We start from the raw sequence: 23,251 nt of genomic DNA, 5'->3' as shown, positions 1-23,251 counted from the left end.
GCGGTGCGTGCAGCGGTGTGCGTCAGATGTCTGATCGGAGCGCTGTATGCTGCATCTCGCATGTGTGAGAGAGGATCGAGATGGACCACATTTCCATATGGCGGGGAATGATACTGAACTGCACATAGTCCAGGTCTTTAAGAAAAAAGGACTCGACTGACTCATCTCTGTTTGAATCGAGTGATACGTTGGATCGAGCTTTTTGTTAGATGTGTCGGGTATTGGATGCGGTAGGTTTTCAGTCGGGTCTGTGGGAATATTTTTAGGTGATGGGCAAAGGCGCCGCCCGAGACGTGCTACGCCCGAGGAGCCTCGGAGGGCTGCGGGCACTCTACTATTCCGTTCCCGATCCTGGAAGGAATGTCGGAACACTTTCGAGCCTACCTTACTGCGTTGTTAAACCTATAACAGGTACGCACGTACATTAACCAGAGTGAACTTTACACAATAACGCCTCTGCTTTAAAAGCTCACTAGCATTGAGTAACCGCATACTTCAAATTTTCCGGATTTAAATATTTTTTTTTATTCGGCACAGTGAGAGGATATTTCTGCCAATGTCAAGTCTTATTTTTATTTATTCCTCTTCTTCTAACCCTTATCCGCATCCAATGGTGCATAGGGCACTGCATCGTATTGACGCAGTGTTATATTGATCGCTACTTACATGAAGGCATGATCACTCCTGCGCTTCAGGGACCAGTCCGGAGTAATATTAAATAAATATAAGCGTGAAAATCACTAAGATGTATTTATTTTCACCCCCCTCTGGGAATCGAACTCCGAAGCGAAAAAAATTTAAATAATACAATAACAATTTATAAAATTTTCATAATAAAAATGCATTTAGCTTTATCATTTAAGAAATTATGCCCGCAATTCTAGAATTCAGTTCAGAGAGAAGGGTGGATACTTGGGTGGGGAGTTGGATTCCTGCCTGTATTAAGCCATTTAGAAAGTTCTCCTTCTCTGTTGTGAGCGGACACTGAAAGAACGCATGGTTTGCATCCCCTATATCTTGTCCACATTCGCAATATGGTGATGTAACGCACCTTGTCTTACAGAGATCCATAGGCAGTGAGCAGTGCCCAGACCTTATGCGACATAACATCGAGATGGAAGATCTTACTAAAAAACAAAATATTTTTCCATTTGGAGTTTTTTTTAAACCAGGTACGTCCGCCATTAGTTTTCCATATCTGGAGTAAAAATCTTGAAGATCTTATGCTATTCTCTATTTTGAAATCTTCGAGTCTAATGTCGCCAGAACAAGAGGAGTACGATTTAACATTTCGCGAATAGATATGGAATTATAAATATAATAGAATAATTGATTGACCATAAACAAATATGACCCGGGACGTAAAGGTATTACAAGTAAAATATAAATGAGAACTTCAGGTTTTTCTTAATTGAATAAGGTTTAAAAATATCAGAAATCGATAAGTTTTATTTTTTCCATACAGCTGAAGTATGGGGAAGGAGATAATACAATTTAATAGGATCAAAATGTAGTATTTGCCTACAAATTTATTTTATATGTAAACGCTTTACTTACAAATGATAAAATAATTTTTTTTATCGTGAATTCAATTTCATTACGGCACTACTATTAAAAAAGCCAAAACGTTTAAGCTGAAAATTCTTCATACAGTTATTGAAAAGAAAAATAACGAATTTTTAATAGCAGTATACTGAATAAATTAGATTCATAATACACTAGTCTACAACATAATTTTTTACATAATTTTATAAATACGTTTTTCGTAAAAAAAATAAGAATGAATAGAAAAAGAAACATGAATAAATATACCACATTAAGAACTGAAAAGAGTTTTACGAAAAATAAAACAATTCTTCTGAACGATCACAAAGATTATTGAAAAGCTCTCAGTTTGTGTCATGCAACATATGTGCGATTTATCCGAATGGTATTTTAGATTAAGAACGTTATTATTTATCCACGATACATAATAACAGAAATGTCGCAATCGTATATACATACGTATGTACGTAGATACATAATAGATACATAAATGTGTCGTAACACGTATGAATAGAGATAAATATTTAAATGTGCATTAATAAAATAAAATAGGTAATAATACACAATAGGTCACGCGTAATTTACATAAAGATTGTCCCTTCAAAGTTATTTTTAAGCTTCCGACATAATGGTTGGAATGAGGACGAGTATACGTGATGATACTGACCATTCATTAATTGGAAGTGATAAGACGACGTGTGTGCGGCAACCTTTATTGTTTATTCGGAATATATTACAATGGTCTTCGTGTGAAGAGGGTTAAGAGTGGACCAATGTCGAGGGGTTGGGGGAGAGAAGGGGAGGGGAATAGTGGCGCCAGCTAGACAGGGCCGAACGGCTTTTCATTCATTCATTTTATATTTCCAATCAATTCCAACGTTGCGATAAGCATTTTCGTGAAAATATTTCAGTTACTGCAGACTATAACAGTTGGTATAAGATTATCGATTTTTAGATTTGAGACAAAATATTATTGTTTTAAATAGAAATAAGTTAATGCCTAACCGTCTTTAATATCATGTTGAAGAAATAAATACGTAATTCAGAACCATATTTTTTATATTGTAAAAAAAACAAAGACGTTTTATGATTTGAGGTGTTTTTCGGACAGATCACACTTCTATATTTAATTTTTATTCATTTCATTAATTGATTCGTCAGTCTCTTTGTTGTAAAATCTATACGTATCCTATTTTTCATATCAATCGCTTGGTAATTCCCACTAGCTCTTGGCATTTACCCATTCAATTTTTTATTTAAGAATTTTTTATTACAATATTTTATTAACTTAATATTTTCATTGTTAACTGCAAATTCTAAATCATGTTTGTATGATATAAAAATATTTATTATAGAAAACCGGCGTCCCAGAGATATACATACTATAAAATATATTGTGTGATTTTTTACTAGAAAGGTGTTTTGAGATGGTTTGGACATGTAAGAAAGAACGGTAAAACAAATTTATGAGGCGAATGTAAGTGGAAAAAGGAGCAGAGAAAGACCGAGAAAAACATGGCACGATCAGGTATGCCAAATACTTGAAAGTGGTCAGGTTAGGAGTCGTAACGTAATGTCAAAGAAAACGGTTGAAGCCGTTTACTAAACGTGAGTCACCTTCGTCTATAATTGGACACTTTTCTAGCACCTGAAAAAGTATTTGAATTCTTTACTCCCAGTGGCGCCACGTGTTTGTAATATGTATTATGAAATATCATATTTTTGTGGTTTGTACTTCAAAGTATTAATTGCAATATTTATGTGGGCACATACTTTATTTTCTTACTTCCATTTTTTGAGATTACGGTTACAATGCATATATTGAGTAATTTTTTGAAATTTACTAATCCCAAATGATACCATTTACTTTTATGAATACATCCACGGCTATCCTCTCACGGCTTAGTCCGAAAAATCAAGATTAAACGTTTTTGTTTTTTTGGTTTATTATAATATATAATGTACAACACATCTAACTATATTAACAGTGTAGGTACCTTTGATTGATAAAATCAGAAGATTTTTAAAAATGTTTAAATTATATAAATAGTGAGTAAATATTAAGGCATTACGCGGGAACACAGAATTCAGTAAGCGGCCGGCTACCCGAGCTGCTCTTTTCTTTTCAAAACCATACATTTATTTCGAATAGAAACTTATTTTTTCAATACGAAAATGGAAAAAAAATCTAAAATTGAAGAAAAAAAAAGTCTAATGGGTTTAAAGAAAATTGAGTTGCGATTTATCGGATGTGTGAATTATTCATATGAATTGAATGTTAACTTGTGATGGTCGATCTTTCTAAGCTCATGTACTTCACTGGAGGGTTACCTAAATATCAACATATCGCTCACTCCTTTCAAGAACGTCATAAATCAAAAATCGCCAATTTTCATTTGTGCATGTTTTCGGAATGCCCAGAAAATGTACTATATCCCAGCAAAAGAGGCATTTTTTAAACTTTATATTTACCCGCTACAGGACAGAAAATGTTGTTTTTGAATTTTGAAGAAAAGGCCTTGTTTAATTATTTTTTTAAATATAATAAATATTTTTCAAATGTGGAAAAAACCCTCAGGTTTTACCTAAAAAGATCTGTTGCACAGTAAAAAGTTCAATAAGTGACTTGATATTTATTTTTAATATATTGTGTTATATTTTTAAACTTTAAAAACGTTCTCCTGAAAAATCAAGTTTTTTGATTTATGACGTTCTTGAAAGGAGTGAGCGATATGTACATACAAGTTCGATATTTAGTACAAACTCGGAACAGGTAAGTATTATAATAATATCATATACACATAATGCGTATCAAAGTGGCGTTCGGCGATTACTCGTATGAGCAATCGGAGTGTGAAATAAACGAGCTCGCACTAGCATAATACGGCGACGTCAATCATCAGGGGACAGGGGACATGTCGCGAACGTCTTCCGCGTGGACAGCCGACAGCTGCAGACTGGGCCGGTTATTTGTGGAATGGGAATGGCACAACACATCGCGCATGCTAGACATAGGCAGACAGACACTCGGCTGCACCCCGCCACAGATTACAGCTGATGGTCGATCATTACCAGCGGGCGGGAGTAATCGTCGATCGGGCGTTATGGTCATAATAAGCAGCAAGAGTGACGAGCGATGGAAGGGAAAAGCGTCAATAAACCGTATATTATAATTATTCAAACGTACGCAGATACAATGTGTCAGAGTTGCACGCCGCGAAATTAACCAAACTGTTACGATAAACGAGTGGAATTTCTTTCTACATATAGCAATATTCGCCCGAAAACAGGATAGCCACAATCGTGTGTTCTGATGTACTCTTCTAATTTCCTCGACTTTTGTATATTAAATATAGAACAAACTCAAAACAAGGTTCCTATATTTATCGTTCATCAAAATTGGTCAACGATGTTTTTCTTGACATTGTCAGCACTGAGATCGCGTACATAGTAGGTCGATATTCATATCGTGGTGTGTCCCAATTTTCCCATAATTTGTCTTGGACTTGAGCTTTGATCTTTCCCTTTTCCCCTTTTCCTCCCTCCCGCCCTTTTTCAGGTATTTACATTAAATTACATATGTGAAATTTTGTAAATGGAATGTTATAAATACCTGTTTTTTTTACTCATTAATGTTAGTGTATTTATGTCTGTAACGGTTCTGTAAAATTTCCAAATAATTATAATAATAATTAATACGGCTAGATTCCAGATTCTGATTGATTGTCTTTAAGCACTTTTAATATTTTAATTGCCTATTATTTTATAAGGTATATTACCTTTGATTAATAAAATAATTTTTAAAAATTATTACGTAAATCTTATAATGAGTAGTTTTAAATCATGTGAATTGAATGTCTACTCGTAGTTGGTTGGATGCGGTGGAGGCAATACCCGCAAAGAATTCCAAATTGCATTATGTAAGAAGTTCAGCGACGAGACGGAAAAAGTCAGACATCGTGAGCGGTAAGCATCCGTTCGCTTCTGTTTTTACGGACTCTCAGATCGAACGTGAACGAATCCTCGCTCCTCCGCGAATAACATACGCGACCAAAGAAGCAAAATCAATAATGGCCGGCAAACAAAGGGCTTATTGTAAAAAATAGTCAACTTCTGGTAGCTGCATGTCTAACGTGTAACCGTCCGGGGTGACCAGTAACCAGACATTATTTGAGGTACCTACTTATGGTATGCTGTATGTCAGGGATGGTGAACCTATGGCACACTAGACGATTTTGCATGGCACGCGAATGGAGAGAAAAAAATAAAAATGATTATCCATAAATTCTAAAAACCTTTATATTTTTTTTTATTTTAAAAACGTAAGAAGTAAAAAGCTATGAACCCGATATGAAAAAATTGTATCCAACATCCAACAACAAAAATCTCACTAACAATAAAGTTTTAAGGGTTCCACACTTTTTTTATTAAGCTTATTATTTTTTTATTTATTTTATTTTATAATTAATGAGTACTTGTTTTTTTTTAGAAATATTAATGCTTTGTTTATATTAAAAATATGTTACAAAAAAGTTACACAAACATTCAATGCATTTTTATTTCCATGGAATTTGGCATGCGACATATTATTTTGTTGAAAATATTTTTTTTTGGCGTTCAGGCTCAAAAAGGTTCGCCATTCCTGCTGTATGTACTACATACATGTTGGTAGGTACTCGTGCTCGTACGATAGTATGGCGGCGACGGAACCGCTGAAGGCGCCAGCTTTTTGTATTGCGGACACGACACATAATCTATAATGCAGTATGCAATGATACAGTATTGTTTGCAATATTGGTATATCAACTCGCAAAGGATATCATCTCGTCAGTTGTCGGCTGAATGTATAACGATAAACGTGACCGCGGATGAGGAAAATAAAAAGAAAATGTAGAGAATAAGACCTTATTGGGCTTTTGCAACGTACGGTTAAAAAACCAGGTAGGTTTCTTACGCATTTCTAATTAAAATATGAAAGGAAAAATATATTTTAAGATAAAAATTACATAAATACTAATATCAAAAACATCAATAATAATAAAAATACAGGAGAGAGCGAATATAATAGGGGTTATGATGAAATTGAAACATGTTTACGATTGTAATCAGCTTTGATAAATCGGTTTTTGTTATATAAGTCGGAAAAACACTTATATTCATGAATAGTTCCTAGGTTATTTTCTGCTAAATTTAGTTTTTGTTCAACTATAGTCTTCGCCTATGCAATTTACATTAAAAATGTGTTAAATATACATAAAATTTAAATTTTAGAGCATAATTGTCAACAACGGGTAGGATGGTTATTTTACATATTATTTTTTGACATCTCCTCAAAGATGAAAAAGAAAATGGAAGTCTGAAAAATATCATTTTCATTTTTACTATTTTAGCTTATAATTTGACCAGTTAATTTATTTACAATGTTTCAAAATTGGTTCATATATAAAGAACTTTCAATAATTTGAGTAGTGTGGTTGTCAATAATGGATAGAATTAGTGAACGTTATACGTGTATAAAGTGATCACTCAAACCAGCCTATGACGGTCGTCAGCCCCGTAAATACCCAGGCTACCATATTCTTCTTCATTTTTTATGAGATGTCAAAAAATAACACGAAAATAACGCCTGTGATTGGAGATAATCCAGATTTGTGAACAAGTATTTGGACACACTCAAAATGATGTAATTTTACATAGTATATAAAATGATAATTAAAACCAGTCAATGGTAAGTCTTAAGCTCTGTCCTTATTCTTATTCTTCTTACCCTTATTCTTCTTCTTTACCCTTATCCGTACACAATGGCGCATAGGGCATCTGTATCGCATCCACACAGTGTTTTTATCTTTAATAATAATAATAAATGTGGATAATTTATATAGCGCCATTTTCGTTAAATACTACCTCGAGAGCGCTTGTTGTTAATAAATGAAATCCTGTGATTTAATCTCAATAAACTTCTTTGATTATATTCTCAATATTATTAATATTTAAAGCATTTACTTAATGGTTAGTCATTTTTACTTATTTATTTTTGAACAAAAATGTTAATAATATTAGTATATAACCACTCACCGATATTTTTATGTCTACCAGTTTCGAGACGTACCCGTCTCTTCGTCAGGACAATCACTACCACAGCATGCAAACAATACCACCCTTCATCACCATGGCATCATTTACATACTCAAAGCTACACAAAATTGTGTTCTTTGATTATGTTGAAATATCAATAAAAATCTTAATATTTGTTGAAGTCGAGTAAATTATTCAGTTCACTTCCACTTAATACATGGTATATTTAAAAAAAATAAATGCATGGAATATAATACAGTACATCTTAAAGTAAGAAGATAATCCCAATCTCAATTGTGATGGGGCAAGAGTCGTTATGTAGGCATATATAAATATATTTTGCATCTGGTCACTAGCACAATTCCTCGATAGAGTATTATGAACCATTATTTTTCTATGTGATAAATGAGATCAGGGGTCAATAGAGATCGACGTCTACGCCGTCGGGAATAATCGTAAATAATATTCGCTTCGGGTCGAGCGCTTCCTTGAGGTCACTTCTGTTTATTAATCACAACATGTCTGATGTCCTAATATGATACATATGTGTCTCTATTACTCATGATTGTTAATTATTATCAACCTGTTAGAACGGAACGCAATAAATATCTTCCAGAAACACACTTAATATTATTTTTTGAAATCTCATCAAAGATGAAGAAGAACCGTAAATGCCCAGACTTCCATATTCTTCGAGATGTCCAAAAATATAATGAAAATAACTCCTGTAATTGGAGATTATCCAGATTTTGTGAACAAGTATTTGGACACACTCAAAATGTTGTAAACACACCTTCTCCAAACCCTTATTCTTCATTCTTTCTTCTTCATACCGTAGGTGCGTAGAGCACTGCATCATATAAACGCAGTGTTATCATGATCGTGAACATGTGTTGTCATGTGAATTCCTTAATGTGAAGGAAAGGTGATTAGCCCTCCGATTCAAGTAACAGTCCAGGGTAATTAATATTGAATAAATATTAGAGTAAAAAAATCACTTATATTAATTTGACCCCCCCCCCTGGGAATCGAATCAGAGACCATCTAGCACAGGAATATTACAGCATTTAACATATTATTTGTAGGTACATTATTTAAAAAAAAACTTATTTAAATTTTTTTTCTTTATTTTAAATTCTTTTGCATTACATAAATTCAAAAGCAAAAAATATTTATAAAAAATAAAAATGAATACAAAAAAAGATCCCACAAAGGCATGGCCTGTGTGTGGGTATACAAAATAAATAGTCATAGTACAGGGTATAAGGGTATAGGTTTCTAAGTATAATTAGTTAACACAAAATACAAAAAACTTAATTTAAATACAAAAAAAAATACTTGACTCTCAGTGAGCGATTTTTTATTATTTTTTTTAATTAAATCTTATTATATTGATGTCTATTTATGTATGTATATTGTATTTTTTAAGTTCAACTACATATCTATCCAGCTATAAACCTAGAATCTCTCTTTCTTCTTTATAATATTCTTCATAAACCCAATGCACCAAAACTTAATGTAGCTTTCTGATCACGTCTATCGCTTCCCATTTTATTTTTTCTTCCGTGTTTATTTTTTCTTCATCACCTTGTAGTGCAATGAAAACTGCAATATACATATATTTTTTAACGAATGCAAGGTGATCGTGAGACTTATACTTCTGGCTTTAAAGCAGAATGCAGTTTTTATACAATATATATTAGTATACCGGAAAAAACACTGTCGGTAGGTATCCTTGAAATGTTGTTGGATTAATCAACTAAATTAAATTTATTTGGATAAATAACACGTACACTACAAATATTTAAATTGAAATTTTTAAATATTTGTAGTGTACATTAAAAAAATAGAAAATGTTATTAAAATTTAAAAGATTTTGTCAAAGGAGAAGAAGAATGCCCCTTTGGGAGACATGAAACAGTCGGCGACTTCTAAAAACCGTTCTTCATAAAAAGATTGAAGATTTTGAACAAACTAACATTCACATTTTTATTTTCTTCTTCACTTATAATCTAATGATTAGATGATGGCAGCACATTACTACATATGTGTTTGATTTGCACTTTTCTATATTATGTTTAGTGATAGATGGAAATACTAGCCCAATGTAAAAATGTTGAGATTATAGTCGGGTAATTCGCATGTGTGTGATTGACTTGTTCATTCGTTTACATTTTGTAAAGTCAATAAACTTATTTTTATTATAGTTCCCAATCCCATGCAAAAATGGATAGTAAGAATATGAAAAAAATCTTCAGTATTCAGAACTTTATTCGCATTTCGGTTTTTCAAGCCAAGACCGAGGATCACACTATTTTCCTTTTAAATTTTAATTTAACACAAAATACATATTAATTATTTATGAAAAATAAATAAAAATAGCATATTTTATTTGAAGTAATTCACTTTTTCGAAATTTGTTTGGTAAATAAAAAAAATATAGAGGGGGGCGTAGAGTTTTTTGATTCGATAAGGTTGAGAAACACTGATCAAATCTTACTAGATTCCTCGTTAAGTTTTGATTTGCCATTGGTTATTTTTATTTATTAAAAATAAATCCGAGAGTAAGAGGAAATGTACCTACATAAAAAGAAAACGTATTTGGAAAAAACGAAATTGATACAAAATAGGTAAGAGTAAAACGTGTAAGTAAAGAAATTTTACTAGGTGAAAAGGTGAAGTATTAGAAGTAGGAGTATTCCGAGATGTTCGGTCGGGAGCGCTACGTTAGTTAATGTGGAACGGAAGCTGTAATCGATAGATAATTGGTTTGGAGTGCCAGGTGCTCTCCGCTGCCGCGACTAACCCGACCGGTGGCGGTGCCTCGCCATCACGAAATACCAGCAGCTATACGTACATCATTATAAATAAATAAATAAAAAACAAGCTCGTTATTTCGTCGATTATGACGCGAGTCAAGGACGCGCCTTACACGAGCCAACTGGAAACTGCAACTTATTGATGAACGCGCTTTCTAGAACTTAGAATTAATTTGCATTAATGCCTATCACAGGCGCTTCTAATACAGAGTATTTTCTTGTTTGTTGAGATGGAGATCCATTTATTGCGTTATTTTTTGACATCTCAACATACATAGATGAAGAAGAATGTGGAAGTCTGGGAATTTACAAGGCTTACGACCGTCTTAGGCTTGGTATACAAATATCCACTTATTGATCTATAACCATGTTAACCCAAGTCAAATAATAAATCCATCTACAACATTTTGAGTGTGTCCAAATACTTGTTCTCAAATCAAGATTATCTCCATTTAGCAGTTATTTTTAACATCATTTTTTGACATCTCAATATAAGTGAAGAAGAATATGGAAGTCTGGACATTTACAGGGCTTACGACCGTCTTAGGCTCGGCTAAGCGATCACTTTACACACGTGTAACATTTACCAATTCTACCCGTGATTGGCAACCACACTACTCAAATTTTCGAAACTTCTAGATATATTTTGAGTAGTGTGGTAGCATTAACCATTAACCAATTCTAACCGTAAATATAATAATTTATTAAATCTAATTTCGTGTAACATTAACCAATTCTACCCATGGTTATCAATCATGGGTAAAGTGACCATACGTCCCGTTTTGAACGGGACCGTCCCGTTTTTACATAGCCTGTCGCAATATAAAACAACTTTTTTTCTTCATTTTTATAAAGTTTATTCCTCTTATTTTCTTTATCAATTCCTTTCTTTTTAATAATACATAAAAACTATGAAAAAATACGTATTTTCTTGAATATCCATACTATAAGGTTAAAATTGGTAGATGTCCCGTTTTGGGGACAAAAATAAATGGTCAGTTTAATCATGGGTAGAATTGGTTAATGTTACACGTGTGTAAAGTAACCAAGCCTATAACGGTCGTAAACCCTTTAAATGCCGAGACTTCCTTATTCTTCTTCATCTATGTTGAGATGTCAAAAATTAAAAAAAAAAATCGTATATGGATAATGAAAGAGGGTAGATCTCGAAAAAAAGTCGTATTTGATTGCATCTCGTAATAAATTTTCTTTCATATAAGTTTTGCAAATAAATACCGCAAAATGTGCCTTTTGCACGGGAAAACTGAAAAGTGCACATTATTGTGATTTGTAATTATGTGTATGATGAAATAAAAATAAAAATATTTCCAACTCTGTAAAAATTAATAAGTATTATATTTGGGGGTACAAAAATTAAGCCAGATACCGGATTTAATAATATTATAATCGTATGATACAAACACACGAAAAAAATCTAAAGCAGGTTTGATAGTTAATTATAAACTTGTAAAAAATTACAGAAAGTTCAAACACGTTTTATGCTTTTATCAATGTTTTTTCCCCACCGGCATTCGTTCGCCTTGTAAGAGCTTTAATCGTAAATATGAAATTCTCAGGTAAATGCCACTTCAATTAATCCTTTTATCATGTAAATATTTTTCTTTAAATAAATTGAAAAGAAGCGTTATAAAATGCTCGTAAATAAAATAAATATAAATAAATATAAAAAAACTGTGATTTATGTACTGAGCATTCCATCGGAGCGTTCTGCCCACGTTTGACGCCACCAAATATCGTCGTTGCGGCCTTTAATTAACATATTCAACTTCTAATCCTTCCCTTTCTGGTCGCGGGAACATCCAACGATTGGATCGAGGTAATGAATAGGTCCCGCCGCAGTTGGGGTGTGGGTGTGTGGGTGCGAGCAGACAGGTGGTGGCGCCCAGACACCTGTTGGAGCAGGTAGCCTGCCGAGAGGCACCGAGTAGAAATCGCCTCTTCTCTTCATGCGCATTATTGGATTAGGCATGTACTACAGCTTTACGACGGTTTAATTGACTTGTTTAGTTCTTAATATGTCATATCTTTATTGTGTTTTAACATTAAATTTTAATACCTTTGTTTGGCCTTCGTTTAGTCACCTTTTTACAAGAGTTTAAGCACAGATAATGCGAAGTAGTTTTAGGCGTTATTCTAATAATTTTTAATCTAAGTTTGACTTAGTAAATACCAGTATTTCTTAAAATTTATTTTATTTAAAAAATGGCTAGGTTTTACCATAAAATGACTGCTGAATCAGTAAATGAAGTTATTTGAATCCTTACAAAAATATTCATTACGTGTGTGTTATTCAAAATAGTCAAAATATCAAGATGAAAAATTCGTAGCAGTAATAATGCAGTACACGGAGTCCTGGTTCCAACCCGTATGTATGAAAGCGAAGCATGAAGTTGACAAAAGGTTGAAAGTAGACTAAATGCAATAGAAATGCAATTTCTCAGACAAATGTGCGACAAAACGACGTATGACAGATGTTCTAATGGTGATAGAAGGAAAGAATGCAAGGCATTATCGATAAAATTAGGAAAAGTATGTTGAGATAGTTTGGGTACGTGAATCCTGTGAGTGAAGAAAGAACAGTGAAACAAATTTATGATGCCAATGTAGTTAAGAAGACCGTTGAAAACATGAGATGATGAAGTATTTCATATACTTGAAAGTGGTCAGGTGTCGGAATAATCGGCGTGTATGTATGACGAGATGCTTGAATTTGGAAGTAGCGAAGATTGTTTGCAAAGACTGTTAATTCACGAAATTTTCACAACAAAGAAGTATTTAATTTTTATATACAACATTTTGAGTGCGTCCAAATACTTGTTCACAAAATCTGGATTATCTCCAATTACAGGAGTTATTTTCATATTATTTGTTGACATCTCATCAAAGATGAAGAAGAATATGGAAGTCACATACTAATAAAAGAGTTTCTGCTTAATAAAAAGATCCTTTTCATCTCACCAATAGATGTCTCTAGTGAAGTTCTAGTGATTCAAGAATAATGTTTCAAAATTGGTTCATATATATAAAACTTCCAAGAATTTAAGTAGTGTGGTTGTCAATAATGGGTAGAATTGGTGAACGTTACACGTGTGTAAAGTGATCACTTAAACCAGCCTATGACGGTCGTCAGCCCCGTAAATGCCCAGAATTCCTTATTCTTCTTCATCTTTGATGAGATGTCAAAAAATAATATTTAATTTTTAATTTAATGACAAGTATTGATTGATCAGGCAAGCCACCACGCGGCACAGGTGGCAAGGAGAGTAGAACAATGGTGGCGGTGCCAGTTGCATCGCCAGTCCCCTATTGCCCCAGAACCAGCACAACACAGGTAGAGACACCTGTATCGGGCGGGGTCACCCTACTCCCTTCTGCTAACCTACTCCGAGACAGATCATGGTACTAGAAAAGGCACAACGTAAATAAATATCAAGACACCCGAGGGATAAATTAGTACAAAAATGCATAATACCAAGTATCGCGTGTGACAGGTTGAAGGACTTTTTCTTTTGTCATACAATAGTACCTACCCTTAAAAGGGACATTTTGAACACAATAGCCAAAAGATCGCTGAGTAATCTTAACCTAAATAAACTTATTGAAGGGTGATAAGAATTAACATTAGATTTATGAATTTTCGCCAATGTATTTTAATATGTTTGAACCTGGACGGGCCCTCGGAGAGTCGATTGAACATCTTAAGTTAATGTAGGTAATTTACATACAATATTTTACTCGGGTTATTTGGTAAAGTGCTCTTTCATATTAATAAGGGAGGATAGGTTACAGAAAAAGCACCACATCTGTTGGATATTATTCATGAATTTTTAAGATGAAAATGCACTAGAAGGAATCTAAATAATATAATGTTTAAGAATATTATCGTTAAATGTAATGATTACCCGATAGGGAATCTACTTGTGTTTATTAATAATAATAATTTTAAGAAATAGTGGTATTTACTAAGTAAAACTTAAATTAATAGTGGATAGATTTTACCAGAAAGTGACTGCCGAATCAATTGATGAAATAATAATAACACTGAACCAGACACATCCATCTAGTTCTACATGGTTGCAGAATGCATCAGCTGCGTTAACATAATAATATCACGCGTGTATGTGTTTGTAGGTACATGAAACATTATCGCACTCGTTCTGACTAAAGGTGTCGATAAAGATATAAGCCATTAGTCGTCAGTCAGGAGTCAACTGTATATTACAGTTGGGTCAAGGGGCGACAATAAAATTGCAATTATTCCCCACGGGCAGGTGTGACTTGCGGCTTTACCCTACCGCCAGATGAATATCGGCACAGTAAACGGTTATTGTAATCGTCCCATTTATTGGGCACAGATGTGGACAGTTGCGCGTGCCGCGTAAATCCATTATCTGGCAAACAGATGGCGAATTATTCGGCGGGTGATAGGTAAGCAACCAGTCACTAATAAAGGTATATCGAACAACCGTCGAGCTTCATCTGTCCCAGAAAATGTGTTTCTGTAATACCGAATATAATTATCATCGATTATTACTATCACCAGACATCGTACTGTGTGCATTGTTTGCTCAGCCATGAATTAATTAGCGCGAGACACAAAAAGTCTAAGCAAATAGAATGCAGTAAATTAATTAGATACTCGGATAGCAAATCTAAACAATATTTTGGTCTTAAGTATTCTCGGGTATGCAACCTATTGTTTCGTACTGTTTTATTAAAACTAAAAGCAGAAAAAGTATAAATTACAAAAAAGCTCACCGGATCGACAACCAATAAAATGCACACAGTCGTTAGGAGAAAAGTCTAAAAGTAATGTTAAATTTATCTACAATAAGTAGTTAACTTTCTATTAGAATCGACCTCCAGGTACTCAATACATGTTTTTGCAGTATAAATCACTTTCCCGCTGGGACTCGAGAATTAGTGGTATTTACCAAGTTGTGGTTTACTACGTTATTTGAAGGTACCTATGTATCTTTTATAATATAATATACATATTTTAACCATAATGATTACTTAGAGAAGTCACAAAAATATCCCAGAATCAAGAAGTGTGTTATGAGATCATTGATCGATAGATAGTGTAGTGTCTGATCGGAGTGCTGGATGGGATTGGGGGCGCCAAGTGCCAGTCTGCATGCGGAGCCCGGAGTACGGAGCCCGGCGCCCGCGAGTCGGCGCCCCATCCGCGTTCTTCTTCGCCTTTATCACTATCACAACTGTAACACTTCCCGACATACTTATTACGATAATGAACTACTAGGTAACCAGTCTGATTGCGACTTGATATTAGATACTATATTTCATACTGCTGTAATTATAAAAATCGGAATTATTAATATTTCTACAAACGGATCTAATCAACTTTAAAGAAACATCTCCACTCTACATACTCGTAGGAACTTCATGATTTAATAAACTTCCAAACAAACAGTTTTCATTCTCTGTTTTTATTTATAAAATATAAAAATTGTGAAAACCATTTTTATCGCATTGAAATGCATAATTATTCGAAATTGGTTCAAAGCTGTTCAATTTACCGATATAAATAATAATTATATTCACAATAAAAGTATTTAATGATTTTTAAAATGGCTTTGGATGAACAAAATGGGAAGATACTTTAACAGATCAATACGCCTAAACTTCTTATATTCGGTCATATAAAGAGTTTCTTCTAAGACATTCACACCAGTTTTAAATTTTTCTTTTCGTAAAAAAAGTTTCTAACTAATTACTTTTTTTAATAATATTTTTTTATTGATTTAATATTTTAAGAATAAATTTATTAAAAATTAAACTCACTCGACTGATAAAACAAATTTATTAAATAAATCTATATTTGTGATGTCAATAAGGAATATGTTTCATGAGTTTCAAATAATCGAAATATGTAAAATGTAACTTAGACAACACTTGTACAATGTACATATTTAACAGTAGTTATAACAGTACCTATCTTAACAAAACTTACGAAACTTATTAACCTAAATAAATCATAGTAATGTATACTTAGTTAAGCAGCTTTTTATATATGTAACTTTAATCGTTATCAGCGATGCACCATTAGATTACGCATTTTTGTAGGTGGATAAAAACTCCGTATGTTTTATGTCGAGCATGCCGAATAATGATTTTAGTGACACGTTGTGTCCTTAGTACAAGAGAGGGACTGTGATGGTGTTTACACTTTACGTTTTACAAACAATAAACAATATCACATGGCGGAAAGGGAGCGGAAGTTAGCGCGTGTCAGTCTCGTGTGCAGACAGGATGTCTACATTTGTTCCCTCCCTTAAAAAAACTAAAACGTTCATACGATGTAGATACATACGTATGAACGTTTTAATTCGTTACATTAGAATTTCCTGCACATTGCTGAACAATATATGCATACGAGTATTGCGAGTACCATGGAGAGCTTTTTGTTTATAAGAGAGGAAGTGCGAAGAAAAATGGAAACATGTGTGAACCACATTATAAGATTAACAAATAAAACACTTTTGGCACTTATCCGTAATTCATTGATTACTTTCTATATTTACAAAAAATTCGAAAGTCCTGGTTGCACATTACGGCACTTAACATAATGACCTTAAGAAAACTGATTGCCAATTCATTTTATTGCAGCCGAAATGGGTTTAATTAAATTTAAATGCAAGGAAATGCAAAACACTGTCTGAGTATTAGTATTTGAGGACATTTATTTTTAATAGTTTCCTATTAAGTTTTCGGGTAATATAATTCAAATATCAACAACGCAAAGTCACAAAGAGTTTATTTGCACAGTTTTAATTTAGGTAATGAAATAATTTTGAAATAACTTATTTAATTTATTATCAAGTAATTACAGTGGTAGTATACAGTGTAATTTTGAGTATAATGTTATTTAATAAATTTTAATTTTTTAGGATAGGATCGCTGCCCGCATGCATCATTTTATTTTTTAATTGAAACAATTTGATTAAATAAATAAAAACAACGTTTGAGGAAATACAACTAATAAAAACAATGAAGATAATAATGATAGAAATAATATTTAAAATTTAAATATTTAATATATTATTTTTAAATGCTTATTTATACTATTACTATGTACAAATAATACACATTGTAATTACATATTTAGTGTATTCGTATTTAAAAATTATATCTAAACCGATTTCATTAAATTCTATGGAATATCATGAACATTACACGTCTTGATATTGATGAGGTATAAAACAATTGATTTGAAATAAGCTACTACGTAGAAAATAATAAAGGAACAAAACCGCTTTCAAAACTCGCCAAGAAAATAAAGTGATCTTTTTATTTCAGTTTCCCACTTTACTGCCCCGCGCACCTGTTTGTGCCAGGTGCCTAGAAGTAGGTGAGGGTAACCGCCATGTCAGGTGCTACACCTGTTTCCAGGGGCGCATTCCTCCCCTAATCAGGGGAGCATCTGCTACACGTTTGTGCGTATTATTATTTAGTCACACACCGCTCCAGTGATAGGGGTCACATTTGAATAGATACAAATGGGGGTTAAGCGACACATGTGCTTTTAAAAATTAATTACGAAAGGTGGGGAACCCCACTCAAAACTTATTAGTGCCAAATTAAGTTGAAACTATTCAACCTATTATTAGACGTATTTAGACCATACGTTATTTCAGTGTCCGCTCACGAGAGAAGGAGAACTTTCTAAATAGCTTAACCCAGGCAGGAATTCAACTTAACTTCCCACCCAAGTATCCACCCTTCTTTCTGAACCTTATTCTGTAAAGAATTGCGGTCATAATTTCTAAAAATGATTAAGCTTAACAAATTTAAATTATGATTTTTTATTTCATTTTTTAATTGTTATATTTTTTTATGTTTGTAAATAAAAATATGGCAAAAACATCCTCTCACTGAGTGACTGCCAAATAATAAAAAAAATATATCAATATTTCGATGACGTAACAAGTTATATGTAAAAGTCATAAGTTTCTCAAAAAATATTGTACTATTTTATTTCCTTACATTTCTAATACACACCATAAGTAATCATATGATGGAAAAATGCTAAGATAATTTATTAAGAATTTAAATTACGCTCACTTTAGACGTATTCAAAGGTATGTACACCTTAAGATGGTCTCGAGCTACAAAATACAAGCAATAATAACATCGCTGGCGCCAATTTTTTGTGAGCATCGTTTAGCTCGAATAATGAACCATTTTTCTCTTAGAGAGCCGAAAAGAGGCACGAAGAAAAAAAACAAAAGAGAAGATTTAGCTTGAAGTCGATAAGGTGTAATCAAGTCAGGTAAAATTCTAAGGCCCGACCGTGGAGTTATAATACGAGAGAAGGAGCGACCGAAAACTAAATTTAAATCGCCTTATTAAAATTTAACAACATCCTTTTAGTCAGGTGCATATTTTTTTGCTAAAAAAACAATAATACAGGTGGTTCTAGAAGGAAAAAAAAAACAACCATTATACCTCCGAGAAACTACTATGAATGAGAGCTCTATAGGTATGCATTGATGCAAGAATTAAAAAAAAGAGTAACGTTTAATCATGCGTATCGCCACAAATCTACGGAAAGACGAATTATTTTTAACAATTTTTCAAAGTTCGCTAACCACAAAGTTTGAAACAGTCACACATATAATAAAAACGGCGAAATCGTAAAAATTATTCATACTTTATAATGAAGTATAAATAATTTTTAGGTTTAAACCTCAACATTTGGAAACATAAGGAATCTATAAAAATAAATCCATTGTTGACAATATGACGATGACAAAAGCCTCCCCCCAATTTTCCATGCTTCTACTGATAAAAGATAAAAAACAGCTCCTACCCTCTCCTGATCTTTTAACAACTAACAGAATTTAGGCTAAGTTTTACACAGTGTTTGAGATATTTGTTTTTGTTGAATGCATCAAACACGTGTCACAATATAATTTAATAAATGGTGGTATATACATAGTTTGCAAAATTTTAATTTAAAACGAATTATTTTAACTACATATGTACAAGTAGATTTATGTTAATTATACGAGTACTTCAAAGATTCTTCCTTGAACCCTCATCCGCACCCAATGGTGCATAGGGCACTACATCATATAAACGCAGTGTTATCTTGATCATTGACAGATGAAGGAAAGGTGATCAGCCCTTCGCTTCAGTTACCAGTCCAGGGCAATATTGAATAAATATTGGAGTAAAAAAATCACTTACATTTATTTGACCCCCCTCCCTGGGAATCGAACCCGGAACCTCCAGTACGGTAGCCGAGCGTGCTGACCATTACACTACGGAGGCGGAAATACCGACAAAAGATTAAATATACCGATATGTATTTATATAAGTTACAAGTAAAAATATTTTTTTGAGTTTCGCACGGGAAATACTTATCATAATTTCAATGCTAATTTTTGACATCCAATGTTCGATGGTATAATTTTGAAGGTTACACCTTTATATTTATTTCGTCAGTGGCCAATCAACATAAACATTAGTTAAGACGTCAGGTGACCGCAGAGGAACAATAGTTTGACTCGCGATGGTCGCCTGGTGCTCGGCACTTGGTTTCCGGCACATGCGACTCCATCTGCTAGCTCCTGAACACCTTTCCTTTCAAACTGCCACACCAAGATCTAGAGATAATTTCTTTTCATTTCCCAAAGAACACCTTTCGTGAAACAAAGGTTTTTTTATAATGCAGAACGCGAAAAATTTGACTGTCAATAGTATAATTACAGCGACAAATGTAACTTTTACATGATTATAATGAAATTCAGTTCTTATATTGAGTATTTTACATATATTGACATTACCCATCATAACTAACGTGACCATTTATTTTTGTCCTCAAAACGGGACATCTACTAATTTTTACGCAATAGTATGTATATACAAGAAACCACGTATTTTTTCATGGTTTTTATGTATTAATAAAAAGTAAAGGAACGTTGATAAAGAAAATAAGAGGAATACATAATAATTTTTTTTTAATTATGTTGTTCAGGATATCTAAAAACGGGACGTATAGTCACTTTAATCATAACTCTTTCTCCAAAGACGTGGTTAGCTTCTTTTATTAATCAATTTGTTTATTCATTGGATGAATGACAGTGATTTCTTCTCAATGATAGTGAGTTGGTAAAATTGATGAGATTATTGTTTCGTTTACGAATAAGGTATCTTATTGATTTTGCCCTGTACGACTTGCATTGCAGGAAGAGGTCATTGATATTTCTCCAATAAGTAGTCCGGTGTATGAATTAATTTCTTGAAGAAATTCATATTTTTATTAATTGATTCGGCATTTTGTGATAAAATCTATCCATTTTTAATTACTGTTTTACATTGTAAATACCACTATTTCTTAAAATCTACTGTGACACATGTTTCGATGCATTCCGCACGATTTTCAAACACCGTATGTGAAGCTAATTCTAAATTTTAGAGTTGGGTCCTTGGGACGTTGAAGGTTGAAGAGGGGGGAAAAGTTGTTTCTTATTTTTATTTATTTATAAAAAGAAAAATTTAATCAATTTTATCAATGAAACTATTGTGGTACATAGGTATTACATAATCTTGTTTGTTATTACTTGTATATACATAATGTATGATATAATTTACTGTATTTATTGTAGTCTAAATTTGAATGAAATAGAATCTCGACAATTCAGAACATTCTCGTATCTAAAATTCATCGAGCATGTAGATAAAAGAAAAAATCTCCGAGTGTAAAATTCGTTTGAGTAAATAAACTATTCAAGAAAAGCACATTGTGCCACGAGCCACGAGGGAGATGGGAAGGAAAATGTTTACACTGAATACGAGTCGGGAGCTGAAACAGCTGCAAGCACATGGCGGTAGGCAAATACCAGACTGATAAGGACGACAGTTGGAACTGTGTACTATTTGTGGAGGGGACATGGAAAACGTTAAGTTAAATGAGTAGGTAACACATGTAGTTATTATTGGAACTGACAGATTGCGGCCTGACTGTGTTTCAGCTAAAGTTAACCGTTAGGCGTTAGACATCAAACGATACTTTGATTGCAGAGAGACATGTTATCAAACAAAAAATATCCCTTCACGTGTGCTCAATTTTGCTCGGTGATTTATCAAATGTAAACCGTGTTTACCTGTCATTCTTATTCAATTATATTCTTCCGTTTTATTAATGATTTGAAATTTTGTTACATTGACATATGATTACCACTGATTAATCTATTGTAGAACAACGAAATTTGTGTTTAAGTTCAAAGTTGAGTTTAATAGTAGTTGTCATAATATGTATTTCTCACATAACATACTCGCGCATGAGTCTATTTGTGATTTTAAAATCCTTTTTTCTCGATAACTTTTTGTTCGCTCGTGAGGTTCAAGGAAATTCATTAATCTAGCTGCAGTATTTGATATGAAAATTTATTCCGACATTACACTATCGTTTTAAAAACACTAGCTGTACGTTGCCGCGTTGATGTGCTGTGTAGCCTGGTTAAATGCGAAATAAATTAAAAAGAAAGCACACCTTTCTTTAATGTTTGATTTCACGATGCTTGAGAATGAAATTATTAAAAATCGATAAATCAACAATGAAATCGAAGCGACAGCAATATCAATAAATACTCTGTCCTCCATGAGCAATGTTTAGTATTGCGTCCCGTTATCAAAAATAGGTATCAAGTTCGGTTAGAGCGACTTCGAACCCAGGAACTCTGATTAAGAGTCAGCGACACTAACTACGAGAACACAACCTGACTATTATTCCTTTGGTAAGCATGAATTTCGTACTTAGTATTTTTTAACACATCGCTCACTCCTTTCAACAACGTCATTTATCAAAAAATTTGATTTTTCAGGACATCGTTTTGAGTTTAAAAATATAATAAAATGCATTAAAAATAAATATCAAGCCACTTATTGAACTTTTTACTGTGCAACAGATCTATTTAGATAAAACCTGAATGTTTTTTCTCCATTTGAAAAATAGTTGTATATTTAAAAAAAAATATTAAACGATACCTTTTCTTCAAAATGCAAAAACAACACTTTCTGCCCTGTAGATATAGTACAATTTCTGGGCATTCCGAAAACATGCAAACTGAAAATCGACGATTTTTGAAATATGACGTTGTTGAAAGGAGTGAGCGACATATTCTAATAAAAGTTGCAGTAACTTTGAGTTATAAAATGCAGATATTAATTCAAATTTGAACATAAAATTTAAAGGTTAAAATTAATATTTCAATAGTACGTTGAAAATGACTGATTTTTGTACAAAATACCGTATTTATTTATTCTTTACGATGCCACTCGCGGCAGGTGCAGATGGCGCGCAACAAAAATGGTATTAGGAATGCGGAATCGCTATCGTATCATACTCGCGACTTGCGTCAAGCTCAACTTACTACGGAGCCACATAAGATATTATGATTTACATTATAAATCTTAAAATAAGCTATGTAATTAAGTTTCGAATATAACATGACAGAGAAACGAAAATTAATAATAATACCTCATTATCAGCTATAATATTACTGTTGTTTAGTGTTCAGGAAACCATTGTGTTACATTGATTTTGCATTCTTAAATGTAGAAAGACATACATGGTAATTCATAAAATTGGCTTAATCACAAGCAAATCCGTGTGGCGATATAACCGCGATATAATCTCAATAACCCGGAAAACTGGTGACACTTATCTATGCATGGAAGTCCTAATTTGTATCGATATATGGTACATATATAGAAGCCTTTCTAATGTGCCGATATACCGTATTTTACAAACTATAATACGA

General features: G+C 33.0%; 1 protein-coding gene and 1 long non-coding RNA gene across 3 annotated transcripts in view; one reads left to right on the top strand and one right to left on the bottom strand.

Moving 5' to 3' along the window:
* Positions 1-23,251, top strand: part of LOC148314012 (uncharacterized) — a 37,722-nt gene that overhangs the window by 1,983 nt on the left and 12,488 nt on the right. The window contains exon 3 of one of the 2 annotated variants that reach the window (XR_015838173.1): positions 267-411. The exons of the other annotated variant lie outside the window; for it this stretch is intronic. This is a non-coding gene — a long non-coding RNA (uncharacterized LOC148314012). The remainder of the gene's footprint in view (positions 1-266; positions 412-23,251) is intronic. 2 annotated transcript variants of the gene reach the window in all.
* The window catches only part of net (atonal bHLH transcription factor 8-like protein net), a 39,184-nt gene that overhangs the window by 6,298 nt on the left and 9,635 nt on the right, over positions 1-23,251 (bottom strand). The gene's annotated exons all lie outside the window — the stretch shown is intronic.

Source organism: Brachycentrus maculatus, unplaced genomic scaffold (genome assembly GCF_059751285.1).
Source record: "Brachycentrus maculatus isolate JH-2025_06_01 unplaced genomic scaffold, ASM5975128v1 h1tg000003l, whole genome shotgun sequence".
NCBI classification, from domain to species: domain Eukaryota; kingdom Metazoa; phylum Arthropoda; class Insecta; order Trichoptera; family Brachycentridae; genus Brachycentrus; species Brachycentrus maculatus.
The sequence above is the reverse complement of the archived record's forward strand: the minus strand, read 5'-3'. Positions and strand labels throughout refer to the sequence as shown.